At 42.1% G+C, this 14,001-nt stretch overlaps 1 protein-coding gene and 1 non-coding gene across 2 annotated transcripts in view; both read right to left on the bottom strand.

Annotated features, from left to right (window-relative positions):
- LOC126474184 (mucin-5AC-like) overlaps nt 1–14,001 on the bottom strand; it is a 487,051-nt gene that overhangs the window by 430,806 nt on the left and 42,244 nt on the right. The gene's annotated exons all lie outside the window — the stretch shown is intronic.
- Trnat-ugu (transfer RNA threonine (anticodon UGU)) lies at nt 8,880–8,954 on the bottom strand. Its single transcript has one exon. It is a non-coding gene; the product is annotated as a tRNA-Thr (tRNA).

The raw sequence follows: 14,001 nt of genomic DNA, 5'->3' as shown, positions 1-14,001 counted from the left end.
ACGATGGAAAGAAAAAAGTTTCTAGTTTACTGCATTTTCATTGTTCACGCAATAAAACTTCATTATCATGAGGCATGTTGCTACGAATTTTTAATTCATTACTAAGAGCTTTATTCACAACAAATTTTACAGGTGGTATCCTGATACACCCCTGAATGTGCCTGCAAAATTTCATCACTTTACTAGACACATTTCAGGAGATGTGACTTCATAAACATTGAAAATCGTGTGAAACTAGCTTTTGCTTTAAATTGAGCGAGAATTATCGAGCCTATACTCGTCCAGTGTTTGATAGTGAGAGCACTTAGCGACTTCCAACAAACTTTCTTGCTTACATACTTTACAATACATCACCTCAGTTGTAACCAACCATTTGAATCCGTTATATAGATGAGAGTTCTATTCTTTAAAGAACTGGGGGTGTGGGTTTTACTGTTGTGGTTTCTAAACGATGGTGCACTATCCCATTCCGATATGAATTCCCAAGAAATATGAACAATAGGTACCCTTATCTATGATGAAAGGAGATGTCATGCCCCGGAACCTTCACGACAGCCGGATCTGAGTACCATAGAAATTTTGGGCTGTCCTAGTATAAACTGAAAATGAACTTCCTTGTAGGGTCCTGCCGATGGGCCTGATTATTCATAAGAAAACTTTATATTTGAGGAAGTATTACAATATTTCATGCTTGGAGTGTGGTGACCGTCGCTTTGAAGAGTTGTTCTGAGAAAATGTGTTTCTATTAGACGAAATTGCCAAAATAAATCTAAATATCCATTAGTTATTTAACGCCACGGGAAGATGTACTGGGTCAATGAATAAATTTTCGTGGTTTTCTCCTGCCAGTATCATACCAAGCAAAGGGAGGCTCAAAGTGTTGCAACTGGAATGAAAAACAGACAGGAAAGCTGACAGTGTAATATCACGGCACACAACTGAGGCCATTGCCACACATCATTTGAGCGAACGTCTGAATCGCCAATTCAGCAAGATGAGCTCACCGTGGAAGGAACGTAATGTCATTCTGACAGCACTTCAAGGTGCCGTAAGAAAAAGTAAATGTTACATGTTAACGCCTTTCTGCCCACTGATATTCCAGGAAAGCTCCTAGCTGAAGAGCTGAAATCCACACATTAGATACCAGGGTGCACTGAATAGTACTGACGAACCCATAAATCCAGACAACAGTCAGCCAACCTCACCAAAACATTTCGTCGTTGCCTCCAACAGACAACTATAAATACTCAGATTCCTGAGCCTCTCTATCTTCCAGCTTCAATGAGGCAGCACCAACCAATACTTGTGCTGATTTCCGTTCGTCAGATGACTACTGCCTTCGAGAGTGCATCCAACCTGGTCTGCTGGACTTAACCACTGTGAGCTGCCAGATTCTCACCTGCTGATGAGAGGTTGGCATGAAGGATGTGAGGATTTGGAGTCTTCCACTACTGGGTGCCAAACTGATGGTGTTTGACAGACTACCACACTATCGCTGTATTTGCGAGGCGTATTAGCTGCTGTTGTCCACAACTCCTACGCATTAGTGGACACTGGTGTCTATGGCCTTCCTCTGGAGGAAAGGGAATCCTATAACTCTTCACTACCATCGCTGTCCTGTTCAGAGTTGCTGGAAGCTTTCTGGAGCACTCCCTGAGAGATCCACAAATGTGGCCTAGTCAAAAGCATCGTCAAGCCTTTGGAAGTCATTGCTGGACAAGAAACGCCTGCCATCAGCTGTGCCGACGACCCAAAACTGCGCCGCTCATGCTGCTTTGCCTGCTGTGACCTTGTCGATATCCTCGAGAGATTGCTGAGATGTGTGTGTCAGCGCATGCCACTCTGCTTGCTGTGCCCATACCCCTCCTCACTGCTGCCCTGGTGAACGTGATCCAATTGTAAGCGAAACTTGATGAATGTCTAGTTCGCTAATGCCGTCTCATTAATGCCCACGGCATCCGGTAGGTCCTCAACACCATGCTCCAGAGTTTGTTCTGCATCAGTAAGGTTCACAGCCCACCGACTCTTACAGTTACTTATCTCTACGCAGTCAGTTTTGGATTTTTTCCTTCTGTGTGACACTGATGCAAAAAAGTTGGAACGTCCTCCAGAATTCCTAGCAGTAATAAAACCTTCGCATATTCAAATTTTCTGCAAAACGGATTTAGAGCAGAGAAGCCTTTCGAACGTACTCATTATTTGGCAAAACTTGAGGAAAAATTTTCACGCTATACAGCTAAATTAATTTGTTTGAGAATATTTGTCAACTAACGTGAGACAGTAAGATCAGTAAGACGTAGTAAGACTATTTTGTGGCCATAACGCAAAAGTGAAGTCTGTATTAACCGCAGGGCGCATCATTGCGGTCTCTGTGGTATGTATGACTCTGTGTGGTGCATTATGAATATATACCACCAGAATGGAAATACACACTGGATGAGCTGACTCTGGACGAAGGACCAGGGAGCCTGGGGAAGCCAGGAAATGGAGGGCGTATGGATCGGAAAAAGAAGCAGTGGCGGGTTTGTAACTAAGATTACGATAATGACACTGCTGGCAACACCTGGAACGCGGCATGCAACAAATGTCAAATTGGTGTGAAGTGTTCTGTGTGGTTGGAAAGGAAGTGCCTAGCATATCAGCACAACCACACAGACTAAGCAGGGGTAAGATGATCTACCATCTACCAACACACAAAGAATTTCCACTGATACCGTGGCCAGCAAGTTCTCCAGATCACAGTGGGTTAGAGAAAAACGGGCACGGCACCAGACACTAGTCACGAAGAACTTTATCGCAGAGTTAAAGCAACGTGAAATGACGTACCTGGATCTGTCAGCTGAGCCCAGTTCCACCCAATGCTCAATCTGGTTACGTCTGGTATACCAGAGGTGACAACTTAGTGTACCCAATTTTGGATACCATACACTCCCAAATGACCTAGAAGTTTAATAATGTAGTAAGTAAAGTTCTATAGGCCAGCAGAGTAGCGAAATTGATTGTTTAAACTATAATATCACAATAAAAACATCTTGCTTTCTAACATCCTGGTCATGTTATCGGGCTATATCCCCAAATCCGGGAAGTGCTTTCGCAGTTCATATTAAACAATTTCTAAAGATGAACTTATGTGGCTAGCATAAACGTAGTGATTGGGAAAAAATGTATCTGATGTACTTTGTAACGTCACAAGCAGCTGGCTCGACTGCCGCAAGACGGACTGAAGCTGACAGGTCGGCTGTGGACCGGCGTGAATGTTTGTTGGGGCGGGCATCTGTCAGATAGACTGTGACAGGCGAGTTCAGCGCAAGTAAAGGCGACTGACAAGCCACGAAGGTCGCTGGATGTGCTAGGATGGAGGGGCCTTGTGACTCAGAATATCGTCACTAATGTAATATCAAAGAAAATATGTAAATTTCGTTAGAAGCAAGCTAGAGAAAAACAGTGACAGTTATGGAACCGCGGCAATGGTGACGAGCTTATTGAACATAAATCCTTCACAGAAACTCTAACAGTTAAAAAGTTATTAACATTGTTACTGTCATCGTTTACAATAAATTGTAACAACACTTACGATACACCAGATGAAAGAGGATAATGCCTGCAATATAATGAACAGTTTATTTTTCTAGATAACCAAATATAAAAATTTGTAAACAATATTTTATTTACGTAAATAGTGCTATAATTATGGACTCCTCCATAGAGACGCAAATGATCTTATCAGCAAGAGTTTTCTTCTTTAATATTCCAATAACTTTGATGTATGTTGAATTTATAGTTGTACTTTGTAATATAGGTCAGCTTAATATTTTGACTCGCTTGCCGAATGTGGCGATTTGTTGTTGTTGTTGTGGTCTTCAGTCCTGAGACTGGTTTGATGCAGCTCTCCATGCTACTGTATCCAGTACAAGCTGCTTCATCTCCCAGTACGTACTGCAACCTACATCCTTCAGAATCTGCTTAGTGTATTCGTCTCTTGGTCTCCCTCTACGATTTTTACCCTCCACGCTGCCCTCCAGTACTAAATTGGTGATCCCTTGATGCCTCAGAATATGCCCTACCAACCGACCCCTTCTTCTAGTCAAGCTGTGTCACAAATTTCTTTTCTCTCCAATTCTATTCAATACCTCCTCATTAGTTATGTGATCTACCCATCTAATCTTCACCATTCTTCTATAGCACCACTTTTCGAAAGTTTCTATTCTCTTCTTCTCTAAACTATTTATCGTCCACGTTTCACTTCCATACATGGCTACACTCCATACAAATACTTTCAGAAACGACTTCCTGACGCTTAAATCTATACTCGATGTTAACAAATTTCTCTTCTTCAGAAACGCTTTCCTTGCCATTGCCAGTCTACATTTTATATCCTCCCTATTTCGACCATTATCAGGTTTTTGCTCCCCAAATGGCAAAACTCCTTTACTATTTTAAGAGTCTCATTTCCTAAACTAATTCCCTCAGCATCACCCGAGTTAATTCGACTACATTCCATTATCCTCGTTTTGCTTGTGTTGATTTTCATCTTATATCCTCCTTTCAAGACACTGTCCATTCCGTTCAACTACTCTTCCATGGCCTTTGCTGTCTCTGACAGAAATACAATGTCATCGGTGAACCTTAAAGTTTTTATTTCTTCTCCATGAATTTTAATACCTACTCTGAAGTTTTCTTTGTTTCCTTTACTGCTTGCTCAATATACAGATTGAATAACATCGGGGAGAGGCTACAACCCTGTCTCACTTCCTTCCCAACCACTGCTTCCCTTTCATGTCTCTCGACTCTTATAACTGCCATCTGGTTTCTATGCAAGCTGTAAATAGCCTTTCGCTCCCTGTATTTTACCCCTGCCATCTTTAGAATTTGAAAGTATTCCAGTCAACATTGTCAAGAGCTTTCTCTAAGCTTACAAATGCTAGAAACGTAGGTTTGCCTTTTCTTAATCTAGCTTCTAAGATAAGTCGTAGGGTCAGTATTGCCTCACGCGTTCCAGTATTTCTACGGAATCCAAACTGATCTTCCCCGATGTCGGCTTCTACCAGTTTTTCCACTCGTCTGTACAGAATTCGCGTTAGTATTTTGCAGATGTGACTTCTTATATTGATAGTTCGGTAATTTTTACATATGTCAACAACGGCTTTCTTTGGGATTGGGACCGCCGCGGTGGCCGAGCGGTTCTAGGCACTTCAGTCTGGAACCGCACGACTGCTACGGTCGCAAGTTCGAATCCTGCCTCGGACATGGATGTGTGTGATGTCCTTAGATTAGTTAGGTTTAAGTAGCTCTAAGTTCTAGGGGACTGATGACCTCAGATATTAAGTCCCATAGTGCTTAGAGCCATTTGAACCAATTTGGGATTGAAATTATTTTATTCTTCTTGAAGTCTGAGGGTATTTCGCCCATCTCATACATTTTGCTCACCAGATGGTAGAGTTTTGTCAGGACTGGCTCTCCCGAGGCTGTCAGTAATTCTAATGGAATGTTGTCTACTCCCGGGGCCTTGTTTTGTCTTAGGTCTTTCAATGTTCTGTCAAACTCTTCACGCAGTGTCTTATGTCCCATTTCATTCGCATCTACATTCTCTTCCATTTGCATAATATTGCTCTCAAGTACATTGCCCTAGTATAGACCCTCTATATTCTCCTTCCACCTTTCTGCTTTCCCTTCTTTGCTTAGAACTGGGTTTCCATCTGAGCCCTTGATATTCATACAAATGGTTCTCTTTTCTCCAAAGGTCTCTAATTTTCCTGTAGGCAGTATCTACCTCAGCCCTAGTGAGATAAGCCTCTACATTCTTACATTTGTCCTCTAGCCATCCCTGCTTTGCCATTTTGCACTTCCTGTCGATCTCATTTTTGAGACGTTTGTATTCCTTTTTGCCTGCTTCATTTACTACATTTTTATATTTTCTCCTTCCATCCATTAAATTCAATATTTCTTCTGTCACCCAAGGATTGCTACCAGCCCTCGTCTTTTTATCTACTTGATCCTCTGCTGCCTTCACCATTTCATCCCTCAAAGCTACCCATTCTTCTTCTACTGTGTTTCTTTCCCCCAATCTTGTCAGTTGTTCCCTTACGCTTTCCTTTAAACTCTGTACAACCTCTGGTTTAGTCACTTTATCAAGGTCCCATCTCCTTAAATTCTCACCTTTTTGCAGTTTCTTCAGTTTTAATCTACAGTTCATAACCAATAGATTGTGGTCAGAGTCCACATCGGCCCCTGGGACTGTCTTACAGTTTAAAACCTGGTTCTTAAATCTCTGTCTTACCATTACATAATCTATCTGAAACCTGTCAGTATCTCCAGGCTTCTTCCATGTATACAACCTTCTTTTATGATTCTGGAACCAAGAATTCTACCAGGCGGCTTCCTCTTTCATTTCTTACCCCCGATTCATATTCACCTACTACGTTTCCTTCTCTTCCTTTTCCTACTATCGAATTCCAGTCACCCATGACTATTAAATTTTCGTCTCCCTTCACTACCTCTATAATTTCTTTTCTCTCATCATACATTTCTTCAATTTTTTGGTCATCTGTAGAGCTACTTGTCATATAAACTTGTACTACTGTGGTAGGCGTGGGCTTCGTGTCTATCTTGGCCATAACAATGCGCTCACTATGCTGTTTGTAGTAGCTTACCCGAACTCCTATGTTTTATTCATTATTAAACCTACTCCTGCATTACCCCTATTTGATTTTGTATTTATAACCCTGTATTCACTTGACCAAAAGTCTTGTTCCCCCTGCCACCGAAGTTCGCTATTTCCCACTATATCTAACTTTAACCTATCCGTTTCCCTTTTTAAATTTTCTAACCTTCCTGCCCGATTAAGGGATCTGTCATTCCACACTCCGATCCGTAGATCGCCAGTTTTATTTTTCCTGAAAACGACGTCCTGTTGAGTTGTCCCCGCCCGGAGATCCGAATGGGGGACTATTTTACCTCCAGAATATTTTACCCAAGAGGACGCCATCATCATTTAACCATACAGTAACGCTGCATGCCCTCGGGAAAAATTACGACTGTAGTTTGCCCTTGCTTTCAGCCGTTCGCAGTACCAGCACAGCCAGGCCGTTTTGGTTAGTGTTACAAGGGTAGATCAGTCAATCATCCAGACTGCTGCCCCTGCAACTACTGAAAAGGCTGCTGCCCCTCTCCAGGAACCACACGTTTGTCTGGCCTCTCAACAGATACCCCTCCGTTGTGGTTGCACCTACGGTACGGCTATCTGAATCGCTAAGGCAAGCAAGCCTCCCCACCAACGGCAAGGTCTATGGTTTGAAATTTGTGTACAACTGTATAAGAGAGTTTATTGCGAGGTTGCAAAATGAATCAAAGATATCTATAGGTTGTATCGTAAGTATTTATATGAAATTGTTGTGAACATCACAAATGGTGGTCATAAGGAAAATATCTGCACTGAATCGAGGAGTGTTCAGATGAGTGACCCTTTAAATAATCATGCAGGGATGAGGTCGTCTGCTTTTTCTCTTTGGTCTTTCGTCTCTCGTACCGCGTCTGGAGTTTTTGTGAAGTATTTTTCGTCTTTGTTTCGTCCGAGGTCGGTAATGTCATGGGCGCTGTATATACCGCGAATGTTATTTTCGTGCAACGACACTTGTACGTCATTATTTGGCACATGCTGCTGAGCATGAATGCCATGTCTGCACAATGTAATTCCAAATTTTGCGCTGGCGGTAGATACTGACCAGTTATTCAATAAGTTATTTGCATGGAGCTGCTGTTAGCATACGTCGTGCTTCCCTGAAAAATAGAAAGGATGTATATCACAGTTGAAACCAATCTGTTTTGATCCATATTATTATCCTTCGCGATTTCAATCTGACGACTGACGGTGTAGCCATGCGGTCTTAGGCGCATTGCCACGGTTCTCGCGGCTTCCTCCGTCAGACGTTCCAGTCCTCCCTTGGGCATGGGTGTGTGTGTTGTCCTTAGCGTAAGTTACTTCAAGTTAGATTAAGTAGTGTGTAAGCCTAGGAACCGATGACCTCAGCAGTTTGGCCCCCATAGAACTTACCAGAAATTTCAAAAAATTTCTATTGATGATAGCGAGTCACGCTCCAAGTTAATACCTGTACGTTGCCCACACTCTGGCGTAACTTATTATTATGTCTTAATTGTTTGTATCAAAATGGATACACGGCGTGACGAGTAGGAGCTAGTATCCCGAGACACGTCGTAACTTGGTAGCGATATACCGCTTGAGCACTCATTGCACACACACTGCGCCGGCCTCAGGCTCCGTTCGTCGGCGCCTGCTGCGGCCAGTCTCCCATTATCAGGCGCCGTCAGAGCCGTGTTTACATTTCACCGCGTCGGCAGCTTGCCACAGAGGCAACGAATCGATACCTTAAGTAAACAACCGCAATCCCAATACAGGTCTTCGCGAGCCGCTATCTTCGTCATTTCTTTGCCCATATACACCCAGCACTCTTCAGTATCCAAGTTTCACGTCAGGAACAATGACTTGATTGCGGGAAAGACAGACACGGAAACAGTTACAGTTTTATGAACCCTAAGCATTATGCACGAAAAATGGATCAACAACATTTATTAAACTGCTATTTTTAATTCTGTCGGAGTTGTTGTGCGAAAAGTCCATTTGTTGAGACTAGTTTTGGACAAGATGTTCGCTGTCAAACCGACTCCTCCACCGCAAATATTCACACGTAATGCGACCAGTATATATCCAAACAGCCGCCATCGGCAATAATGTGTAATCTACAGTGTATTATCAGCGATTCTTGCCAAACAACACCACGAAAACTGTTACAATAATAATTAAATCAAGGCGCTAAGCTATCGATAGGCGTTGATAGACATCAACGCGGACAGCTGAAAACGCGTGCCCCGACCGGGACTCGAACCCGGGATCTCCTGCTTACAAGGCAGGCGCTCTATCCATCTGAGCCAACGAAGGCACAGAGCATACTGCGACTGAAGGGATTTATCTCTTGCACGCTCCCCGTGAGAACCACATTCCCAACTTAATGTCCACACACTACATTCGTATTGCCCCTACCCATTAACTCATTACTCGCGGCAGACAATCTTACGGAGTCCCGTAAGTGTTCGGACAATTCGTGTGCATCCAGTACAGAAGAAGAAGGTCAATGGCCGGTTAGCCTTAACTGCATGAAGATAATATCCGTTCTTTCGCACATGTCTGAAAGAACAGATACCATCTCCGTATATCTTTATCCACGTCACTCACAAAACGTCGATAAACCTAGCTCATCCACGGGAAAGAGACTGGTAACGTAAACTGGCTGGTTCAGACCCCAGGAAGTTCACATCCCTATGGATAGCAGCTTTCTTGCTCAATAGGATTTAACCAAGGTTAGCAGCCACACAGGCTTCGCAACCTCCACGGAAAACCAATTGAGCACAGTTCACAGATGATTACTTGGTATAGCATGCTGCTGAACGTACTGAGACGCCTGGTTAAATCCGCAGGAGAGAACAGGTAGTTGGAATTCTGGAAAGGGGCCAAAAAGCAGCGGCTGTCAGCTACACTCGAACACATATAACTTTATTTAGTTGCCCAATCATTCCGAGCTTAAGTATCGACTGAATATGTCACACAATTTTATGGCTTAAGAGCATAACGTATAATTTTTGAAACGTAACGAGGTGGCACTACGGCAAAAACAGGATGTTAAATAAGAGATGGCACGAACACGAGCCACGCGCGGCTCACGTACAGATCACCAGTGCAATGATGCAGGTGGATAAATGGGCATTTATTGTCCGATAGTAGATACTTGAATCACCGGTATCTGTAAAATCAGTATCATATCTTAACACCAGAACATTCTGCTTGCTAGAACACAACTGTTGACCTGCTGGCAAGATGGATATCTAGTCACACCTAAGTGGTTTTCTATGAACTCATTTGTATGCCTACCCTGAAACACTGCAGGATAGTTTTTCCCACTCATCTGCATTAACCAGCATTCTTCCACATTTGGAGAAAGTTGCCATTCACTACACCATATAGAAATGCTATTCAAATCATCTTGTATTCTCCTAATGTCATTGAAAGACCACATTTTCCCTTAGACTAAGCGTCACCAACGTGCACATCCTGTCTGTCACATAATTTATGAATATAGGGAACACGAGCGGTTCTGTCACACTTTTCCAGCACATTCTTTACGACGCCTTTATGTCTGATGAACGCCCACCGTCCAGAACATCATACGAGGTTACATAAAAACCTTCAACCACTTGTACAAATAGATTCCGTATGCTCTGACCTCCGTCAAAGTCCCCATTGTGCCACTGTGTCAAACACATTCCACAAATCTAGAAATGTGGAACTTGCCTGTTAATCTTCATCCATGGCAAGTAGGATATCGTACGAGAAAAGTGCAGGCTGAGTTTTGCAGGAGCGAAGCTTTCAACAATGACGGAAAGATAATCGCAACACCAAAAAGGGGTTGTGCGAAATAAACGATAGTTGTCAGACATGTTTCTACATCTGAAAGATGACGTCCATTCCAATTTTGCGCCAGCTTCGTAATATTGCAGCTAGTACCGCCTCTACGAGGATGCAAATCAGGTTTGCTTTAAATACGCGCTGTAACGGTGATGCGTTTCAGATTGGACGCGGTGAGTTGATATTAGTCAAGAATACCTTTAAGGTGATATAGACGCCTTTATCAACACTCCACTGAGTTTGAACGAGGTCGTGTAATACGGTTGCGGAAAGCTAGCTGTTTTTTCTGTGATATTGCAGAATGATTTGCCAGCAATGTAGCCACTGTACGTGACTGCTGGCAGTGGCCGTACGAGAATGTACGGCCGCGAGAAGATCGAGCTACGGACGGCCACGTGGCACTACCAAGAGGAACGAGAATCGTATTTGGCTTGTACCTATGGTGCATGTCCAGCAGTAATTTGAGCCGCAGTTATCATCACAGAAACATAACGAACTGTTACAAATCGGTTACCTGAAGGACATGTTTGAAACAAAAGCCCCGTAGCGTGCATTCCACTGTCCCCAAACCACCACTATTTGCAATTGCAGTGGTGTCAAGCGAGAGCTCATTGCGGGGTAGGGTGGAGGTCTGTTGTATTCTCTGATGAAGTCTGGTTCTGCCTCGGTGCCAAAGATGGCCTTGTGTTGGTTAGAAGGAGGCCAGTTGAGAGCCTGAAACCATCCTGTCCGCGTGCTACACGCACTGGACATATACCTGGAGTTAAGGTCTGGGATGTGATTTCGAATGACAGCAGGAGCACTGTCATAGTTATACCATGCATCCTTACTGAAAACGAGTTCGTCAGTCTGGTGATTCGACTTGTTGTGCTGCCATTCACGAGCAGCATTCCAGGTGGTGATTTCCAAGGGGATAACTTTTTCCCACAACCGCTGTTGTAACCCAACATGCTCTACTGATTGTCTTCATGTTTCTTTGCCTTTTCGATCACCAAGTCTGTCTCCAATCGAGCACATGCGTGACATCATCGGAGGGCAACTACAGCGTCATCCACAAACAGCATTAACCGCTTCTGTATTGACCAAGTGCAACAGACATGGAGCTACATACCACAAACTGGCATCTGGCACCTGTACGGCATAATGCACTCAAGCGTTTGCTTGCTTACATTCGACATCTTGGCGAGTACACCGATTATTAATGTACCAGCATTTCATCTTTCAATGGCTTATCTCACGGTTGCACTAAACTCTGATGTAGCAATAATGTTAATCAGTTAAGTATGTTATCAAGACAACTGTATTCCCAAAATTCCGTTACTCTACATAAATTATTTTTTTGTGTTGTGGTTTTCCTTCCGTCAGTGTTTATTCGTGTTAATCCACAGATGTAAGCTTTTCTGTTTTAAGGAAATTTATTATACTGGAACTTAGATTATGCCAAATAATTCTCTAGCTAACCGACGTTAAGGGGAGACGGAAGGCAAGTGGGCTTCTAAAATTAGATTTTTAGATTTTAGCGTATTTGAAGTGCCTGGTCTTTCCTACGTGAAACAGTTTTTGTTTTATATAAATACGACAATTTTTTAGTGAGATATGATGGTTTTCCTGACTCTCTGTGCAATCTGGGGACGGTGACAAGAAGGCTTATGACCGGGTATGTGCAGAACAACCGTATGGTCCTAATGTCACAATTTATAAATTAGAGTGCATTGGGCATGTCCAGAAGAGAATGGGGTCCATCTTGAGAAGATTATTGAAAGAAAAGTCAAAACTATATTGGAAGATGGTAAGATGATAGGTGGTAAAGGTCGCCTAACAAATGTTGAGATAGATAGATTACAGAATTATTATGGTTTGGCCATAAGAAGAAATGTAGGGAATTTTGAAAACATGAAAAAACCTGTATGGGCTATCTTTTTCCATAAGCTATCCACAAATGAAAATCCAGTGCACGGTCTCTGTCCGAATGATCCTGACACTTGGTGCAAGTACAGGAGATGTGTCAGATATGACCACAAACATTCTTTACCTGCATCAGTAATGAATGAAATGAAACCCATTTTTAGAGACCTTTCTAAAGATACCTTGTTGAGGAAATGTCTTCATGGGAAAACCCAAAATTTAAATGAATGTGTGAATTCTGACATTTGGAACCGATCCCCGAAAACTGTATTTTTTCAGCTTACAAACCTCAAATTTGGTGTTTATGATGCTATTTTATGCTTCAATGGTGGTGTAATTAGAAAAGTGCATGTTCTGGAATTATTGGGCATAAAATCTAGCTGAAATACTGCAAAATCCTTGGTGCAAATAGATAAAGAGAGAATCCGCAAAGCCGATATTGTTAATTTGAAATGCACAGAAGAAGCCAGACAGAAAAGAAGAGGGACCAAGAGAAGCAAAGATCACTATGATTCAGATGATGCTCAGTATGGTGCAGGAAAATATTAGTGGTAAGTAATTATGATCAACAACTATATTAGAATTTCAATATTAAACTTTAAATGGATTTTTCTCAAATCTACATTTTTTACTTTCAGGTACCATTATTTGATAAACTAATGGGGATAGAAACATGAAATTTGGTCAATTTGTACTGCACATGGCAATAAGTTATTACAAGTAAATTGAGAACCACCAACAATCAGAAACTGTTTTATAATAATTAATGTACAAAAAACTTAAATTTTGCTAGTGAAAGAATAACATTTTTTTCTTCAAAACCATTATAGGTATTATGTTCATTTTACTTGAAAATTGAGGCAAATATGTTATATATATGCAGTACAAATTTCATTGTTTTATCACTTTTAGTTCTTTTGACAAATGTACCTATTCAAAGGCTAAAATAGCAATGGCAGAATAGGGATAAAAACTGCCTTCCGTCTCCCCTTAAGCATATTTGTCTGTAATTTTGCGGGTGCGTTCTTTTACCCTTCCAGTATACGGGCGTCCCTTGCGCTTTCTTCCATTCGCTTAGGATTCTCGACACATGCGAGGTACGGAAGGGGACAAAGTCGAAGAGCCTGTAAAGCAGGCTTGTGATCCCATCTGGGCCTATCACTAGTTTGTTTTCAGATGCTACTCAGGGCCAGGATGCCTGTTTCTATGTCCTCCATTGTGTTTATGAAGCGGTCAAACGAAAATACCAGTATGTCTCAAAGCTTCTATGGCGTAGTAGCCTTTTGAACGCGAAATTCAAAACTTTATCTTTCTTTTTAGTGTCCTCCATTGCCAAACCACACTACTTAACTACTGGCTGATTAGAAGCTTTCACCCATTTAACGATTTTACGTGGGACTAGAATTTCTAGGATTCTTCGCAAGATCTTTCGCTAACGTTTGACAGTAGAAGTTGTGGTAAGCTTCGAGCTTTTTATAGACGAACGAATTTCTACTGAATTTTGGTTGTCGATGTTTCTGCTCTGTTTTTGAACAGAGAATGCAACAATAATCTTTGTTTTCTTTGCATTTTACTTATTTTGTTATTACTGAACTTCTCCAGAGCGTGATTTACAGTCAGAT

Source organism: Schistocerca serialis, chromosome 4 (assembly GCF_023864345.2).
Source record: "Schistocerca serialis cubense isolate TAMUIC-IGC-003099 chromosome 4, iqSchSeri2.2, whole genome shotgun sequence".
Lineage (NCBI taxonomy): Eukaryota > Metazoa > Arthropoda > Insecta > Orthoptera > Acrididae > Schistocerca > Schistocerca serialis.
The sequence above is the reverse complement of the archived record's forward strand: the minus strand, read 5'-3'. Positions and strand labels throughout refer to the sequence as shown.